At 39.6% G+C, this 19,914-nt stretch overlaps 1 protein-coding gene and 1 pseudogene across 3 annotated transcripts in view; one reads left to right on the plus strand and one right to left on the minus strand.

Annotated features, from left to right (window-relative positions):
* The window catches only part of CPQ (carboxypeptidase Q), a 463,292-nt gene that overhangs the window by 393,772 nt on the left and 49,606 nt on the right, over nucleotides 1–19,914 (plus strand). The gene's annotated exons all lie outside the window — the stretch shown is intronic.
* On the minus strand, nucleotides 3,566–4,316 carry LOC309974149 (large ribosomal subunit protein uL30-like; annotated as a pseudogene). The gene has a single exon. The product of its transcript is annotated as a large ribosomal subunit protein uL30-like (transcript).

Below are 19,914 nucleotides of genomic sequence, written 5' to 3' on the forward strand. Positions count from 1 at the left end.
CTGGTTACTCGGAGGTACTTTTGTGTAAGAAAAGTAGGACATATGTTTCATTCTTTCCCTTTATTTACCTATTTTTAAAATTATTAGTTGATTCCCTAGTACCCTCCAAAGATAACTGATTGGGCTAATTTTTACTATCATAATTTACTAATGGATTTAAAAAATATAGATGTGCTTCATTCTGTTGTAGTAATTATGCTTATTTATGCTCAAAATTGTCCTATTTTTGGCCAATGAGAACCTCTTTAAAATGCCCTTTTGAAATGCCCTTGTAGTCACTGATAGTGTCCTAGCTTTCTGATGTGACAGTGTTCCAGGCTATCTTGTGTATTTCCTGCCCCAGATGGAATCAGCTACTTCTCCAAAGAGCTCCACTTTCTTCTACTAGGTCACTGTATTTAGAGACCACAGTCTGAACACTAAGTATGCTTATTGCTGCTGGGTTGGTCATTGTTTCTAAGTCTTTTTAGCGGATAGAACTAGAATTTCTTTTTCTCTTAAGAAAAAAGATATTGTGGGGACTTCCCTGGTGACGCAATGGTTAAGAATCCACCTGCCAATGCAGGGGACATGGGTTTGAGCCCTGGCCCGGGAAGATCCCACATGCCGCGGAGCAACTAAGCCCTTGCATCACAACTACTGAGCCTGCACTCTAGAGCCTGCGAGCCACAACTACTGAGCCCACGTACCACAACTACTGAGCCCATGCTCCGCAACAAGAGAAGCCACCGCAATGAGAAGCCCACACACCACAACAAAGACCCAACGCAGCCCCCAAATAATTAATTAATTAATTAATTTTAAAAAGAAGGTATTGTGAATTATATATTTCCAGTTCAGGTTGAGGACTCCAAAGCTGCACTTTACCTCACTGGTGTCACGTCTGTGTCTCCTTCTTCCTTTGCCAGAAATCCTGGTTCTTAGTGCAACAGCATAACCACTCACTTGCTTTCTCCCACAGCACACACGGTAGTCTCAGAATAACACCACCACACAACCAACAACAGCGTGATTATTGAAAATGGTTTGTTTATTGCAGGTTCTTTTTATGTCTTTAGGATACGTTATATATTCCACTAGAGATGTACACATTTCTGTTAACCTATAATGCAAGTTACCCTGAATGAAATATCATTTCCATCTTTCATATTTTTGTCTTAAAATCTGAAACTAGTGATTTCTAAAATGTTTAAATGCTTATTTATAATTTTTCTTTATAAAGCGAGAAAAAGGTTACAGACAGGACTAGTTGCAAGACTTATTAAAATAATTACCTTGGAGTGTCATAGTTGGATCCTCAACACATACATTGCCTGTTCTTTCTTATTAGATCTGACTCAGACAGTTTCATTCATTCATTCATTCATTCATTCATTCAAGAAATATCTAGTAAGTACTACATGACATTCAGACAAGGGTTAATAAAGAGGGAATTTAATACGTGTTGAGCGTCTTTTGTATGTCAAGTATTATTTTAGCTGCTTTACATACATTATCTTATATAATTTTATAAGAACCTTTTAAAGCATACAGTAGTAGTCTGTAACCAATTTTCAGATGAGTCAGTTGGAGCTCAGGGAGTTTCCTTTGTCCAAAGTCACAAAGATATTAAGTGGAAAAGCCAGAATTAACATATGGGCCTGTTTTATTCCAATGTCATATACAAGGTTCACTCTCTATCCTCAAGGAGTTAATGGAGGGTTTAGACACAGGAAGAACAAAGCACCATAGGAGTTCAAGCAAGAGAGGAATTAAAATCATGAGGCATCACAAGAGAGGTGGCGTTTCACCTGATTTTCCAGAAAGAGCAGAATTTTGTTGGGTGGAGAGGGACTGCATTGCACATGAAAAGATGGAGATACACAGAATTGCATAGGCAAGAAAGTTCAACAGGTTCTTGAAATGATGAGTAGTCTGGTTTGGCCAAAGTTTAGTTTAATATAGGGAAACAGAGCTAAAACTGAAAAGGTCCCTTGGGACTCCAGTTGGACGCTGAACGCGATTCAAAGAATTTGAGACAGCCAGAAACTTCTGAAAGTTCTGAACAGGAGTGAGACGTGATGGGGCTCAATCCCAGCCACTGAGTAGGCTTCATCTAACGCACAGCATCCTCCTTTGAGAGACTCAAGACAAAAACCAGCTTCATAGGTCTGCACATCTCGTGGGCTGGTCTGCATGTCTTCTGGCAATTTCTTGCTAAAATTGCACTTTTTTGGATGTTTTGCTACTTGATGTTTTGCCAAATTAAACTGTACAGTTGGAGAGACTTGGAATAGTCCCATAAGATATTGCACTGTGATTGGCAGGGGTTGCTGGGGTTCTCAGATATTAACAATGAAGTCTTACTGTAATTGGACATAATCTGCTTGTTGAACCTTCTTTGAGTCAAAGAAGTCTTCTCGTATTGTGACAACTCATCAGTTTCTTACAAGAGCTCTACTAAAACTATGCTTATCATTTTAATTACTTTAATAAGCATAGGATTATGGGAACAACAGGAAAAGCATCACAATTCAAGAGGTTTTGGTAAAATTGAGTTCTGATTGGGTAAGGACGTTTTACTATAGAAATGAGTTATATCTCAATTGTGTGCAATAGACTCCTTAGTCTGGGTACTTTCATTGGCTTAAGATCCTTCCTTTGCTCAGTATTAAAGTTCAAAAATGACTACTTAACCTGATATTCTTGTACATTCCCCTCATGGGAATTTCTAACACAGTGAATTAAGTCTCCCTATTATCTCGTTTTTATAGGAAAAGTGTGAGATTGCATAATTCATGGTAACTAAACTTTCTTTTACAGTATGACATTTGCTATCTTAATTGTCCTTCCAGTTCGTAATGCATAAATCAAATATGGCTGAGATCTGTGAAATCTATTAGTTGTGGATCGCTTGTAATCTGGCAAGCTGTTGCCTGTAATAGGACTAATTATGAAGTGTGTCCTCAGTATTCTTTCCTTTCTTCCTTCCTTCCTCCCTACTCCCTCCCTTCTCTCTCCTTCCTCCCTTCCCCTTCCTTCTTCTCTCCATCTGTCCCTCCCTCTCCTTCTCCTTCTTCCTTCCTTCCTTCCTTCCTTCCTTCCTTCCTTCCTTCCTTCCTTCCTTCCCTCCTTCCTTCCTTCCTTCCTTTCTTCCTTTCTTTCTTTCTTTCCACTTCTTTCTAATTGTATTTCAAGTTCTTTCCAAAACAAGGCCTTTGGATACCCCAGGTTCAATATGCCCCTGGGCCTGGTCCACTGCTGTCTTGTATTCATGTGTGGGTATTCATTCGTTCACCAACATTAAATCCCAGGATAGGTGTGGTAAAACATGACTCCCTCCTCCATGGCACAAGTCCTTTGCTGGTTTTAGACGTGGACTGCAGTCTTTGCAGAAAACACACAGGAACGTTTTCTTGGAACTGAAGTGGGATGAAAAGTGCCTGCCCTGAACATCACCATCTTTTCCCTGACCCTTCCCCTCCAGTTTCTGAAGATACAGCAGAAAGTAATCTTCCTTGAAGATACTGAATAACAATTCCATAAAACAAAAACACATGCTTCCACATGCACAGATATGTTGGGTTTAGTTCAGCTGCTGGATGAGCTGATTGATGCGTTCACCTTGACAGCCAGGCGAGTCCACTTCCTTGAGGAAGCCCACTCTATTTTTGGTAGCGTGACAGGCCACTGAGAGTTGGAAAGGGCGCAAGAACCCTGAGATCACCTGAAAATTCTTCCCCGGAAAGGCAATTTCGTGAATGAGGTCTTCCAAGCAAATGACACCAAACTTCCCCAGGTGCTCCTCAGTCACTGTGTTGTCTGTCAGAGGGATGATTTTATTCTTGACCTTGGCTTGTCCATGTTTCAAGATGAGTTCCCGAACAGACTTCAGATTTGGAAATCCCCAGGTCACATAAGTTTCCACTATACAAAGCGTGTTTATGGTTTGAGGGGTTACTTGCATAAAGACACCACAGAAAATCTTATTCAGGCGAAGTCTTGCAATGGTCCTCTGCACCAGTAAACTCACCCCATTAATCCTTTCGATGCGCACAACAAAGGCCAAGGAATGTTTATCTGGCACTTCCAAGCCGTGAGGTTTCACTTCTAGTCGTCTGAGTCGCACCCTGTCACGTAGTTGCCGCCAGGAATCATGTAGGAACCATTCTAGTCGCTCAAACTTGATCTCTTTTCCTTTCCTCTGCTCCTTCCTTTGCAAAAGCGCCTGCTTTGCCTGGGTGGCTTTCAGGCCCTGATAAGCCTTCCTCTTTTTCAGGAGATTTTTCTGAAACCAAAGGGATCGTTTTTCTTGCCTCTTCCTCTGCCATCTTTCCAACTCTTTTTTTCTTTCTTTCTTTCTTTCTTTCTTTTTTTCTTCCTTTCTTTCTTTTTTTCTTCCTTCCTTCCTTCCTTCCTCCCTCCCTCCCTCCCTCCCTCCCTTCCTTTCCTTTCCTCCCTCCCTCCCTCCCTCCCTCCCTTCCTTTCCTTTCCTTCCTCCCTCCCTCCCTCCCTCCCTCCCTCCCTCCCTCCCTCCCTTCCTTCCTTCCTTCCTTCTTTCCTTCTCGTTGTAATGGCTGAAATAGTCTCCTGACAATTGAGAGAACAGAATCCTATGTAGAGATAGGCATGGCTTTCATCAATACCCAAAACTACCCAGTTATGGAAGGTTTAAACCTAAGTGGAAATGTTTGCTGGACACATCTATACAAAATCCACATTTTTTGCAGAAATAGTTTATTAAGTATCATTGATGCCATATTTAAAGAATGAAGGTACTCATAGATATCATTTTAATATCTTTAGTCAACACTGCAGTGCAAAGCACAGATGGAGGGGTCAGTGATTCCACACTCACTATTCCTGACAGGAGATTTTATCCGAGATAACTGTAGTCATTTAATATGTTAGCTTCAATTGCTGTAATTTCTCATCTGGTATTGGTGTAGACCCAGATATGTGTTCAGGTTACAGTTGTGGTTCACACCCTTGACTGAACTTTAAAATCACCTGGAGGCTTCTAAAAATATATCAGCACTGACGCCCCATCTCCAAAGATTCAGATTTAACTGGTCTGGCTGCAGGGTCACAACAGTTGCACAAGTTCAGGGAGTACATTTACCATAGAACATATTCATCCCTCAGGGCCCGCAACCTCCCAGAGCACAAGTCCATTGTGTTCCATGTGAAAGGTGCCTGCTGGACTTCTGCAAACTTGGGGCCAGAGAGAGGGCTTGAGCACACCTGTTTTTAGAAGCCCCCCAGGAGACTGCAATATACAGCCAGACTTGAAAACCATTTTGAGGTAAAACATAGCTAGATGTTAAGAGCATGGATTTAGGAGTCAAGCAGAAATGGATTCAAAATCTTGCTCTACTACTCTCTAGCTGTGTGACCTTAAGAAAGTCATTTAACCTCTCAGAACTTCAATTTCTTCGTAAATAAAAGGGTGATACCCGCCTTGTGTGATTATATTCAAGAAAAAAATAAAGACAATCTGAGTGAAATACTTGGCACAAAGTTAACTCTCAAGAAGCCACTGTTATTATTTCAGGTATTAAAGCATAATTTCTGTATTAGTCCAGACTCCTTCAGTACTAAGTGACAGAAATCTAACTCAGACGACCTGGAGCAAAATGGAGAATCTGAGCGAGCCACAAGAAGAGGAGGGCTGGATTGGGTCTTACGGACTCCAGCAATGGGATGCTGTTAGGACACGTACTCTCCCTCTCTGGTGCTTATTCCACCTTCTTTCATGGTGCCTTCATTCTCTCAAGCCAGCTGTCCCCTTAGAGGCTGAACTATGACCTTATGCAGCTCAAAACTCAAGACTTAACATCTTTACAGCCTGTTAAGCACAGAAGAACCAAGTAATTCATCACATCCAACTCAGGTGGGAAAATCACAGTAGCCCAGCCTGGCTCCTTCGTTCATCCCTGTTGTCAAGGTGTGTAATCCTTAAAGTGGGGAGAAGTGGTGGTGTGCAGATGAACACAGTAACTACCTTTATTTTCACTGTTGAGACCTGATTCAAAATATATAAAATACATAAAACCTCTGCCATCTAGGATCTATTAGCAGATAAGGAAGGACAGCAGTGAAATCCCAGGAACAATAAAAAAAAAGTACCCTGAATTTATAATACCTGTTCTCTCAGCTCTTCATGACCTAAAATGAGTTTAGGGCAAGAAAAGCATTTGTTAGACTTTTCTGGCCCGGTTTACCTGAGACACTCAGGTGACCAGGCAGATGCGGAGCTGGCTAAGTTGATGCCACACTCCCAGCAATCCGCATGATTGAACACCTGAAGTGTTCTCTCCTGCCACCTCCACCCCACGGTCTCTCCTTACCTCTACAGATGGGAAAACTTAGGAGACTTATTTATAGGAACACACTCTACAGATGCACTGTGTATTTATCCAAGAAGGAGGCAGTGAGGAAGAATGTCACTACAGACTCAGAGACATCCTTTAACATTTGAATTGTTCTGACCACTTACCTCATATTTGTCTTAGAGAGGCAGCAAGTGTCATGAAGGAGGAACAGGCTTCATAGTTTTATAGCAGTGCGGTTCTGACAAGTCATTTAACTTCTGTGAGCTTCAGTTTCCTGATCTGTGAAATGAGGGCAATAATATTCCACAGGACTATTGTGAGAATTGAATGTATTTGATAAGTGATAACGTATTTGAAAGTCAATTGCACTCTACACAGTTGATCTTCAATAAGTGGTTTCAGCGTTTGGGGTTTAGTTTTATATTTTAAGAAATTACCGAAGAGGCCTTGCTATGAACATGCTTTCATGTGTTTAGACCCAGTAGAGAGGATGACTGGGCATATAGTTGAATATTCTAGGACATACTGCAAAAGATGCATGAGTATCATTGCTGCTCACTGACCTTTGGGTCTTAGCATCTTACTTTGTGGTTACATAAACGAGTGACGAAACTGCTGGCATTCACTTCAAGTGACCCTGATACTTTACTGGTTCGGCGGCATTATTTAGGAAGGCACCTGACTCACTTCATTCTGACATGGTGAACACTGCAGAGAAGAAAGCAAAGAAGAAAAAAGTCAAATGTTAATACCATTGGTAGCTCTTCTATGTCAAATGATGCTTCTGGGATTTTGAGACCTCTTTACAGTTCCTATTCAGCCAAAGTAAATTGGTTATGGGTGGATAAGAGTTGGTGGGAGGATTATATAAGTGAATGTGTAAAAGCCAACTGGCTTGTGGCCAAGGACACAGATGGCATTCTCATTGACTCTCTTGGACAACATCAAGCTCTAGATTCTGTGCTGTGGACCGATTGGGTATTCTCTGTTGGCAAGGAGCCTCATCCCAGACAGTGATATTCAGATAGTACGCACCAAAAATATGTATATAGTAGGCATCTTCTCTGACCTAAAAATGGGGGAATTACCTTTCTAAGCTTATACTAGTGTTAAGACTCCATAACCTAAAGCCCATATTTTTCCAGAAGTGAAAATTGCTTTTGGTATAAAGCAGAGATGATTCAAACGAAGGAGAATGAGATTACCTCTGCCTTTCAGGAGCAAGAGATTAACTAGCACAGAATTGCCTATATCAAACAAACATGAGTAAAGGTCAGCTATGGATTTTAAATTGTTCAAAAGATTGTTACTTTGACATGACTAAAATGTAGGGAGCAAATTGATGAGATCTCAGCAGTGAAGGAATGTATTTTCTTAGTACTTTTTAACATCCGGTCTTGGTACAATTTTATTTCAATTTCTGCTAATACAACCACATAAATGCCTGATTTAAGTCATTTAAGTATCCCGTGGCAACGTGATCTTGTGCTTCTCTCTTTCATTTCCTTCCTGTCCCTCCCGTTCTTTTTTCTTGAGAGAATCAGGAAGAGGTTTCCCATTTCTCAACTCTTGAATCTGTTTATGAAAATTGGAACTAAACAGCTTAACACAATTAAGCAGGATGCCTCATTCATCAAACCTTCATTTTTCTAAGACTCCAGCCTGTCAGTCACCAAAAAGCGTGTGTTAAGTGGAAGCTGTGCTTCTACTCTGTTGGCATGCTACATCTGTTGACAATTACAGGGGCACATGTGATGCCATTCCTGTCATGGCATGTGCTTCCTTGTGCCTCTGGTCACAGGCCTTCAGGGACATTTACAAAGCGTGTCCTGGAACTAAAGAGTTTAATTTTGCCTGCTAATGTGTTTATGTATCTTGTAAAGGAACTAATCATTCCCTTTTGCTTTCCCTTATTATGGGGTGTGTGTGTGTGTGTGTGTGTGTGTGTGTGTGTCTGCACCAGAAAAGGACCATGCCATATAATAAGCATAAAGACCTTTTTCTCATACCCACCCACCTTTCTTGTAAACCGCTGCTTTTATTTTTTTTATTGTTATTTTGTCAAATAGCATATTTCTTGGCTTTTCTTGGATTTTATCTATTTTTTGAATACTACTGAATTCTGATTTCATATTTAGTCAAGATTTGGATCAGGTTTTTAAAAAATATAATCCGTGTAATTATAAGTCACTGGGACGCCCTCTGGAGTTATGCTTTCTTTCTTTTGGATCTCTGATTGACCTGTGAGCATATAGCCTTTTGCATTCTATAAGCCATATTATTCAGGAAGTAGCTAGAACCTAGAAAAGTGGAACTGAATTTACAAGTCATCTATCTAGGTATTTTATTGCTCTAAGCTTAGTACCTAGAATATTTGGCAATGTCCTAAGTATTGACCTCTTTTCCTGCTTTCATTCAAATATTTAGCACTGGGTATGCATGACTATAGGAATACTAATTTTTTTTTTCATTTAAAGGAGAGGTACTGATTTGGGATATTGTGAGTACCTCATTAATATTATGAACAATTAAATGAATTCTAGTAGAAGAGCTACCTGAAAGAGAGCTAGAAGATAAAGAAGTTCAGACTGAATTTAAAGCCAATGGTAGTTTCATCCATGGTGGTTAATGATGTTTCTTAATCTTTAAATATCAAGTGTGTTGTAATGCTTAATTATCCTTGATATCTAAATGAATTACCACCATATTGGAGAAGAGTGGAAGTGACCTACAGATTCTTTAGTGCTTATTGAAGAGGAGTAGCTTGAAGAGTTTGGAGAATTCTACAGAAGAGAGGAAGCTGTTAGAACCAAGGTACCACCTTCTTCAAATGGGGAAAACAGGATGCACGAGTGTGCCTCTTCTCCAACATTAAGTTTTGCATCGGTTTGCTATTAAACTCAAGGATTTGTGAAGGAAGCAATTCTAATTGCTTGGCACTTAAAAAACTTGCTCTGTTAGAAGTATTTTGAAAATTTGATTGCATTTTGAGTCACGCAAATGTACCTGGAATAAATTTTTGCTGTACGCCTAAATAATCTGTCATTTAAATGCAACTATAGAATTCTCAGAGGAGAAAAGGAAGCTAATATTTATTGAGGATCTACAAGATATTACATTCATTGTTTTATCTTCTCTTAACATCCATGAGTAGATATTGCTGTTTCTGTTTTACAGATGAGGAAACAAGCTAAGACTGCCTAGGAGCATTTTCCTAACTAACATGAAGTGTAGTACAATCTGAAACCAGCTCTGTATGATTGCAAAACCTGTTTTCCTTCTCTGCTATCTTCACATCCCTGAGATTTTGTTGAAAACAGTGAGGAGTGGCAGCTTCTTAGTTCATGTAGGCTTTACGATCAGTGCAGCCTAATTGGCCAAAGACATACACCCAGCCTCACACCTGCAAATCAACTTGAGGACTTATTGATCTGGATCTGAGCCTGAATTATACCATATATCAAATAATGCTATATCCTCTCTCTAGTTTCTGCTTTGTAGCCAGCTTAAAATGTCTCAAAACTCACATTGTCCCAGGGGAATACTAAAAATGTTGTCTTATGTTAATTAAGTATATGCTGTGCTGTTTCATATTAATTAAATTCATGGCGCCTAAATTAAGAATCCTTCAGGTTGGCTCATGAAGTGTGCTCTATCTCTGGTGTGGGAAGAGCCCATTTTGAGATGTTTCTACACAAAAGGAAAGAAAGCAGCCAAGATTTATTGTTTCAAGCCCTTTTAACTATATCCCCAGACATGAGGAATCTAGTTACTATGGAAGTTGTTTTTTTTCTTTTTTTTAACATCTTTATTGGAGTGTAATTGCTTTACAATGCTGTGTTAGTTTCTGCTGTATAACAAAGTGAATCAGCTATACGTATACATATATCCCCATATCCCCTCCCTCTTGCGTCTCCATCCCACCCTCCCTAACCCACCCCTCCAGGTGGTCACAAAGCACCGAGCTGATCTCCCTGTGCTATATGGCTGCTTCCCACTAGCTATCTGTTTGACATTTGGTAGTGTACATATGTCCATGCCACTCTCTCACTTCGTCCCAGCTTACCCTTCCCCCTCCCCGTGTCCTCAAGTCCATTCTCTAGTAGGTCTGCGTCTTTATTCCTGTCCTGCCCCTAGGTTCTTCAGAACCATTTTTTTTCTTTTAGATTCCATATACATGTGATAGCATACGGTATTTATTTTTCTTTTTCTGATTTACTTCACTCTGTATGACAGACTCTAGGTTCATCAACCTCGCTACAAATAACTCAATTTTGTTTCTTTTTATAGCTGAGTAATATTCCATTGTATATATGTGCCACATCTTCTTTATCCATTCATCTGTTGATGGCCACTTAGGTTGCTTCCATGTCCTGGCTATTGTAAATAGAGCTGCAATGAACATTGTGGTACATGACACTTTTTGAATTATGGTTTTCTCAGGGTATATGCCCAGTAGTGGGATTGCTGGGCCGTATGGTAGTTCTATCTTCAGTTTTTTGAGGAACCTCCACACTGTTCTCCATAGTGACTGTATCAATTTACATTCCCACCAACAGTGCAAGGGGGTACCCTTTTCTCCCCACCCTCTCTAGCATTTATTGTTTGTAGATTTTTTGATGATAGCCATTCTGACTGGTGTGAGGTGATACCTCATTGTAGTTTTGATTTGCATTTCTCTAATGATTAGTGATGTTGAGCATCCTTTGATGTGTTTGTTGGCAGCTGTATATCTTCTTTGGAGAAATGTCTATTTAGGTCTTCTGCCCATTTTTGGATTGGGTTGTTTGTTTTTTTGATATTGAGCTGCATGAGCTGCTTGTAAATTTTGGAGATTAATCTTTGTCAGTTGCTTCATTTGCAACTATTTTCTCCCATTCTAAGGGTTGTCTTTTCGTCCTGTGTATGGTTTCCTTTGCTGTGCAAAAGCTTTTAAGATTCATTAGGTCCCATCTGTTTATTTTTCATTTTATTTCCATTTCTCTAGGAGCTGGGTTAAAAAGGACCTTGCTGTGATTTATGTCATAGAGTGTTCTGCCTATGTTTTCCTCTAAGAGTTTCATAGTGTCTGGCCTTACATTTAGGTCTTTAATCCATTTTGAGTTTATTTTTGTGTATGGTGTTAGGGAGTGTTCCAATTTCATTCTTTTACATGTAGCTGTCCAGTTTTCCCAGCACCACTTATTGAAGAGGCTGTCTTTTCTCCATTGTATATTCTGGCCTCTTTTATCAAAGATAAGGTGACCATATGTGTGTGGGTTTACCTCTGGGCTTTCTATCCTGTTCCATTGATCTATATTTCTTTTTGTGCCAGTATCATACTGTCTTGATTACTGTAGCTTTGTAATATAGTCTGAAGTCTGAAAGCCTGATTCCTCCAGCTCTCCTTTTCTCTCTCAAGATTGCTTTGGCTATATGGGGTCTTTTGTGTTTCCATACAAATTGTGAAATTTTTTGTTCTAGTTCTGTGAAAAATGCCATTGGTAGTTTGATAGGGATTGCATTAAATCTGTAGATTGCTTTGGATAGTATAGTCGTTTTCGCAATGTTGATTCTTCTAATCCAAGAACATGATATAGCTCTCCATCTGTTTGTATCACCATTAATTTCTTTCATCAGTTTCTTATAGTTTTCTGCATACAGGTCTTTTGTCTCCTTAGGCAGGTTTATTCCTAGGTATTTTATTTTTTTGTTGCCATGGTAAATGGGAGTGTTTCCTTAATTTCTCTTTCAGGTTTTTCATCATTAGTGTATAGGAATGCAAGAGATTTCTGTGCATTAATTTTGTATCCTGCTACTTTACCAGATTCATTGATTAGCTCTAATAGTTTTCTGGTAGCATCTTTAGGATTCTCTATGTATAGTATCATGTCATCTGCATACACTGACAGCTTTATTTCTCTTTTCCAATTTGGATTCCTTTTATTTCTTTTTCTTCTCTGATTGCTGTGGCTAAAACTTCCAAAACTATGTTGAATAATAGTGGTGAGAGTGGGCAACCTTGTCTTGTTTCCTGAATTTCGAGGAAATGGTTTCAGTTTTTCACCATTGAGAACGATGTTGGCTGTGGGTTTGTCACATATGGCCTTTATTATGTTGAGATAAGTTCCCTCCATGCCTACTTTCTGGGGGGTTTTATCGTAAATGGGTGTTGAATTTTGTCAAAAGCTTTCTCTGCATCTATTGAGGTGATCATATGGTTTTTCTCCTTCAGTTTGTTAACATGGTGTTTCACATTGATTGATTTGCGTATATTGAAGAGTCCTTGCATTCCTGGGATAAACCCCACTTGATCATGGTATATGATGCTTTTAATGTGCTGTTGGATTCTGTTTGCTAGCGTTTTGTTGAGGGCTTTTGCATCTATGTTCATCAGTGATATTGGTCTGTAGTTTTCTTTCTTTGTGACATCTTTGTCTGGTTTTGGTATCAGGGTGATGGTGGCCTCGTAGAATGCGTTTGGGAGTGTTCCTCCCTCTGCTATATTTTGGAAGACTTTGAGAAGGATAGGTGTTAGCTCTTCTCTAAATGTTAGATAGAATTCTTCTGTGAAGTGATTTGGTCCTGGGCTTTTGTTTGTTGGAAGATTTTTAATCTCAGTCTCAATTTCAGTGCTTGTGATTGGTCTGTTTATATTTTCTATTTCTTCCTGGTTCAGTCTTGGAAAGTTGTGCTTTTCTAAAAATGTGTCCATTTCTTCCAGGTTGTCCATTTTATTGGCATATAGTTGCTTGTAGTAATCTCTATGATCCTTTGTATTTCTGCAGTGTCAGTTGTTACTTCTTTTTCATTTCTAATTCTATTGATTTGAGTCTTCTCCCTTTTTTTCTTGATGAGTCTGGTTAATGGTTTATCAATTTTGTTTATCTTCTCAAAGAATCAGCTTTAAGTTTTATTGATTTTTGCTATTGTTTCCTTCATTTCTTTTTCATTTATTTCTGATCCGATCTTTATGATTTCTTTCTTTCTGCTAACTTTGGGGTTTTTTTGTTCTTCTTTCTCTAATTGCTTTAGGTGTAAGGTTAGGTTGTTTATTTGAGATATTTCTTGTTTCTTGAGGTAGGATTGTATTGCTATAAAATTCCCTCTTAGAACTGCTTTTTTGCATCCCATAGGTTTTGGGTCATTATGTTTTCATTGTCATTTGTTTCTACATATTTTTTGATTTCCTCTTTGATTTCTTCAGTGATCTCTTGGTTATTTAGTATTGTGTTGTTTAGCCTCCATGTGTTTGTATTTTTTACAGATTTTTTCCTGTAATTGATATCTAGTCTCATAGCCTTGTGGTCTGAAAAGATACTTGATACGATTTCAATTTTCTTAAAATAACCAAAGCTTGATTTGTGACCCAAGATATGATCTATCCTGGACAATGTTCCATGAGCACTTGAGAAGAAAGTGTATTCTTTTGTTTTTGGATGGAATGTCCTATAAATATCAATGAAGTCCATCTTGTTTAATGTGTCATTTAAAGCTTGTGTTTCCTTATTTATTTTCATTTTGGATGATCTGTCCATTGGTGAAAGTGGGGGTGTTAAAGTCCCCTACTATGATTGTGTTACTGTCGATTTCCCCTTCTGTGGCTGTTAGTATTTGCCTTATGTATTGAGGTGCTCCTATGTTGGGTGCATAAGTATTTACAATTGTTATATCTTCTTCTTGGACTGATCCCTTATCATTATGTAGTATCCTTCTTTGTCTCTTGTAATAGTCTTTATTTTAAAGTCTATTTTGTCTGATATGAGTATCGCTACTTCAGCTTTCTTTTGATTTCCATTTGTGTGGAATATCTTTTTCCATCCTCTCACTTTCAGTCTGTATGTGTCCCTAGGTCTGAAGTGGGTCTCCTGTAGACAGCATATATACAGGTCTTGTTTTTGTATCCATTCAGCCAGTCTATGTCTTTTGGTTGGAGCATTTAATCCATTTACATATATAGTTGTTATCAATATGTGTTCCTATTACCATTTTCTTAATTGTTTTGGGTTTATTATTGTAGGTCTTTTCCTTCTCTTGTGTTTCCTGCCTAGAGAAGTTCCTTTAGCATTTGTTGTAATGCTGGTTTGGTGGTGCTGAATTCTGTTAGCTTTTACTTGTCAGTAAAGGTTTTAATTTCTCTGCTGAATATGAATGACATCCTTGCTGGGTAGAGTAATCTTGGTTGTAGTTTTTTCCCTTTCATCACTTTAAATATGTCCTGCCACTCCCCTCTGGCTTGCAGAGTTTCTGCTGAAAGATCAGCTGTTAACCTTATGGGGATTCCCTTGTGTGTTAGTTGTTGTTTTTCCCTTGCTGCTTTTAATATTTTTTCTTGTATTTAATTTGTTTTAGCTTGATTAATATGTATCTTGGTGTGTTTCTCCTTCGATTTATCCTGTATGGGACTCTCTGTGCTTCCTGGGCTTGATTGACTATTATCTTTCCCATGTTAGGGAAGTTTACAACTATAATCTCTTCAAATATTTTCTCAGTCCCTTTCTTTTTCTCTTCTTCTTCTGGGACCCCTATAATTCGAATGTTGGTGCGTTTAATGGTGTCCCAGAGGTCTCTGAGACTGTCCTCAGTTCTTTTCATTCTTTTTCTTTATTCTGCTCTGCTGTAGTTATTTCCACTATTTTATCTTCCAGGTCACTTATCCGTTCTTCTGCCTCAGTTATTCTGCTATTGATTCTTTCTGGAGAATTTTTAGTTTCATTTATTGTGTTGTTCATCATTGTTTGTTTGGTCTTTAGTCCTTCTAGGTCCTTGTTAAAACATTTCTTGTATTTTCTGCATTCTATTTCCAAGATTTTGGATCACATTACTGTCATTACTCTGAATTCTTTTTCAGGTAGACTTCCTATTTCCTCTTCATTTGTTAGGTCTGGTGGGTTTTTGCCTTGCTCCTTCATCTGCTGTGTGTTTCTCTGTTTTCTTATTTTGCTTAACTTACTGTGTGTGGGATCTCCTTTTCGCAGTCTGCAGATTCGTAGTTCCTGTTGTTTTTGGTGTCTGCCCCCAGTGGGTAAGGTTGGTTTAGTGGGTTGTGTAGGCTTCCTGGTGGAGGGGACTGGTGCCTGTGTTTTGGTGGATGTGGCCAGATCTTGTCTTTCTGGTGGGCAGGACCACATCCGGTGGTGTCTTTTGGGATTTCTGTGAGCTTATTATGATTTTAGGCAGCCTCTCTGTTAATGGGTGGGGTTGTGTTCCTCTCTTGCCAGTTCTTTGGCATAGGATGTCCAACACTGTAGCTTGCTGGTCGTTGAGTGGAGCTGATCTTAGCATTGAGATGAAGATCTCTGGGAGAGCTTTTGCCATTTGATATTATGTGGAACTGGGACATCTCTGGTGGACCAATGTCCTGAACTCGGCTCTCCCACCTCAGAGGCACAGACCTGACACCTGGCCGGAGCACCAAGACCCTGTCAGCCACATGGCACAGAAGAAAAGGGAGAAATAAAGAAAGGAAAATTAAAATAAAATAAAATTATTAAAATTAAAAAATTATTAAAAATTTAAAAAGTAATTTAAAAAAAGAAAGAAGAGAGCAACCAAACCAAAAAACCAATCCACCAATGATAACAAGCACTGAAAAAAAAAAACAAAAAACGGACGGACAGAACCCTAGGACAAATGGTAAAAGCAAAGCTATACAGACAAAATCACTCAAAGAAGCATACACATACACACTCACAAAAAGAGAAAAAGGAAAATATATATATAGAGAGAGAGAGAGAAAAAAAAAAAGAGAGCACCCAAATCAATAAACAAATCTACCAATGATAATAAACTCTAAATACTAAACTAAGATAGACATAAAACCAGAAACAAATTAGATGCAGAAAGCAAACCCCAAGTCTACAGTTGCTCCCATGTCCACCACCTCAATTTTAGGATGATTCATGTCTATTCAGGTATTCCACAGATGCAGGATACATGAAGTTGTTTGTGGATATTTAATCTGCTTTTCCTGAGGCTGCTGGGAGAGGTTTCCCTTCCTCTTCTTTGTTCGCACAGCTCCTGGGGTTCAGCTTTGGATTTGTCCCCACCTCTGCGTGTAGGTCATCTGAGGGTGTCTGTTCTTCGCTCAGACATGGTGGGGTTAAAGGAGCAGCTGATTAGGGGTTTCTGGCTCACTCAGGCCGGGGAGAGGGAGGGGTACGGATGCAGGGCGAGCCTGTGGCAGCAGAGGCCAGCATGACGTTGCACCAGCCTGCTATGCTGTGTGTTATCTCAGGAATTTGTCCCTGGATCCTGGGACCCTGGCAGTGGCGGGCTGCACAGGCTCCCAGGAGGGGAGGTGTGGACAGTGACCTGTGCTTGCACACAGGCTTCTCAGTGGAGGCAGCAGCAGCCTTAGCATTTCATGCCTGTCTCTGGGGTCCACGCTGATAGCCGCAGCTCTCGTCAGTCTCTGGAGCTCATTTCGGCAGTGCTCTGAATCCCCTCTCCTCGCGCACCCCGAAAGGTCTCTTGCCTCTTAGGCAGATCCAGACTTTTTCCTGGACTCCCTCCCAGCTAGCTGTGGTGCATTAGCCCCCTTCAGGCTGTGTTCAGGCAGCCAACCCCAGTCCTCTCCCTGGGATCAACCCCGGCGGGTGAACAGACAAGCCTCTCAGGCTGGTGAGTGCTGGTCGGCACTGATCTTCTGTGCAGGAATCTCTCCACTTTGCCCTCTGCACCCCTGTTGCTGTGCTCTCCTCCGTGGCTCTGAAGCTTCCCCCTGGTGCCCATCCCCTGTCTCTGCCAGTGAAGGGGTTCCTAGTGTGTGGAAACCTTTCCTCCTTCACAGTTCCCTCCCAGAGGTGCAGGTCCCGTCCCTGTTCTTTTATCTCTGTTTTTTTTTTTTTTCTTCTTTTGCCCTACCCAGGTACGTGGGGAGTTTCTTGCCTTTTGGGAGATCTGAGGTCTTCTGCCAGCATTCAGTAGGTGTTCTGTAGGAGTTGTTCCACATGTAGATGTATTTCTGATGTATTTGTTGGGAGGAAGAGGATTTCCATGTCTTACTCCTCTGCCATCTTGAAGCTCTATGGAAGTTTTTAATAAACCTCATTATCTGACAGTTAGTCAAATGTCTTGAATGCGGCATTCCTTCATTATTTATTTTTCCACTTATGGTTATGTGTTAAGGCTCCTTGGATGTTGTTTGCCCCCCAGTTGGTGGTAAATGACTGTGACTGCTAATAGGCTGGCTTCCAAAGGTGCTTGTTAACAACTGCCTCATATATTCAACAGGCATTCTGTGCGAAGGGCTGGGAAATTAGATAACCTGGCAAGTCTTTCCACATCTAATATCTATGATAATGGCTGCAAATTACAAGGGACAGAAGGAATGGCCTTGCACTGTGAAAACACGAGAGGGAATCAAGACAGCCTCTGGCTGCTGGATTGGGTAGGCAGCGGCCTCTGGAGTACACCTCCCCCCGCGCTGGCTGCGGAGGTCAAGGGCTTTCACCCCTGCCTCGGCAAGTCCTCACCACCCCCCAACGTGGCAGGCTCTTCTCTTTATTTTAATCTTTTGTTATACTGGTAATTAGCATTATATCTTGAACAGTCAATTAAGATATCCTAAACAGAATTTTAAATTTTAAAAGCTTTTCCACTAGGAAACCAGTGGCATTAATTTTGTGGACTGGAGGTAAGCTCAATTGGCCAAGTTTGTGCATTCATAACCTCATTCTCATCCTCAGTATCACAAATGCAAAAGGCTGTCATTAAATTTGAGAACAGACAAGAACTGGAATTTCTTAATAGGAGTGTTGAAAGATTAATTCGAAAAGATCTCACTCAAAAACACAAAAGGTTATTGCTAACATGGGATATTTTATATTCATAGTCTGTACCTGGTTTAAAAAATTCCTATTTGCAGTACCCAATTTAAAAAGAGGTTATACATTTAGAGAACTTTGTCAAATTTTAAATTGAAGTAGTTATTATTTTGTTCTGGTGATATGCAAGCACAGTTTATAAGATAATATTGGAAGCTTCTTTTCTCATCAACAGATATTTGACTTGCAGTTATTAAACATTTTACATCCAAACAGAAGTTAAAAACAAAGAGAAAATAAGGGAGAAAATGAGGGTTTTTTTATTTCACCTATTTTCTTCATAATATGACCTCAAAAGAGAAAGTACTTACTTCTTTAACAGTATTTCATACTTCGTGTTTGCCCTAAAAATATTGATGGCAAAGAGGAAATGGTAGTGATGAAAGCAGTGGTAATAAATTTCAGGTAAGTAGAGTTAATTTATTATTTGCCAAGATGAGAGTGGGGTAAAAATGTAAATATTTCACCTTTGATCAATGGAATTTTAATTTTATAAATAGCTATATACCTTGATTTAAACATCTGTAGCACATTTTAAACATCTGTGCTCAAGATGACCATTTGGGAAAAGGAAGCTAAAAGGTTCATTGACTTCACTTCCTACCAGTTGTCTGGTTCTCTATCCTGCATTCAGACCCCAAATGAGACCTTTGTAAAGAGGGATTGTACACGACTTGCTTGCCTTAGTTTAAATTGTGTAACCTAGAATGGCTTTTTAAAATTCAGTAATTTTAGTGATTTTGCTATGAGTTTTCAAATGTTATACAATTGTTGAAGAATTGAAACTTATCGGTTTCAGCAGTGAAAGTGAGAATAGCTGAGATTTAAATACTAGACAGGCTGTTGATGCTCTTAGCTCTGTTACTGTAGGCCCTTCACTCCCTTGTGTTTCCTTTATTAGTTCATGAGAGATTTTTGCATTCAGAACCTAGGGCTTCGTTTAAAAAATGCTGCTTTAGGGTAACAGACTGGTTTGTAGCATTATTTTCATCACACTTGGTTAATTTTAGCCATTGATAGCTTAAAAAGCTTGATTAAAACTACTGCATATACAGGAAGAAAAGAAATAGATTGCCTATAGCATAGCTATAAAATATAAAGTCCAAGCTATGCTTGAAATAACTTTTATAGGTGACTCTTCTATTTAAAAAATAACAATAATATATAATATTAGACTCCCAAGATTCCTAGGTAGCCATTGGTAATAAGAAAATTGCATTGCTTCTATCTACCCTTACTGTATATTTGTTTCTTTTCTAAAAGCACAGACCTAGAAGTAATTTTAATAATCCAGAATATATCCTAAGTCCCTGCTCCAATCAAGACCAGACCTAAGGCCACAGATTCTGCTAACATCAAAATAGCTGCTAGTTCCCGCTATTACTACAGGGGTCATCCCCCTGCCCCATGAGCATAAGGACAGCAGTTTTGTTATAAGAGGATCTGAAAAACCTCTGGATCCCTTTATGCTGGAGATCTATTTATTTTGTAGTCAATACAAACTAAGAGGGGCCCTTCTGAAATTTTTGCTTAGTGGCTCCTGAATTAAACATCTGCCGCTTTTTCCTTTTCAACACTATTCCTAATGTGTATTGAACTCAACTTAGGATAGGGTCTGGCGGGGGGGGGGGTTGATCTTTTCTTTAACTTTGAGTGGCTTTTTGCAAACACTTGCTTACCCTGGACCAGTAGTATTCAAACAGTGTAATTGAGAAGCTCTTGTAAAACTTATTAGAAGTGCAGGTTCCTGAGTCCCATGCCGGAAACACTATTGTAGTAAGTCTGTGGTGGGA

The sequence above is a fragment of the Leucopleurus acutus genome, assembly GCF_964270905.1.
Source record: "Leucopleurus acutus genome assembly, chromosome: 17".
NCBI lineage: Eukaryota > Metazoa > Chordata > Mammalia > Artiodactyla > Delphinidae > Leucopleurus > Leucopleurus acutus.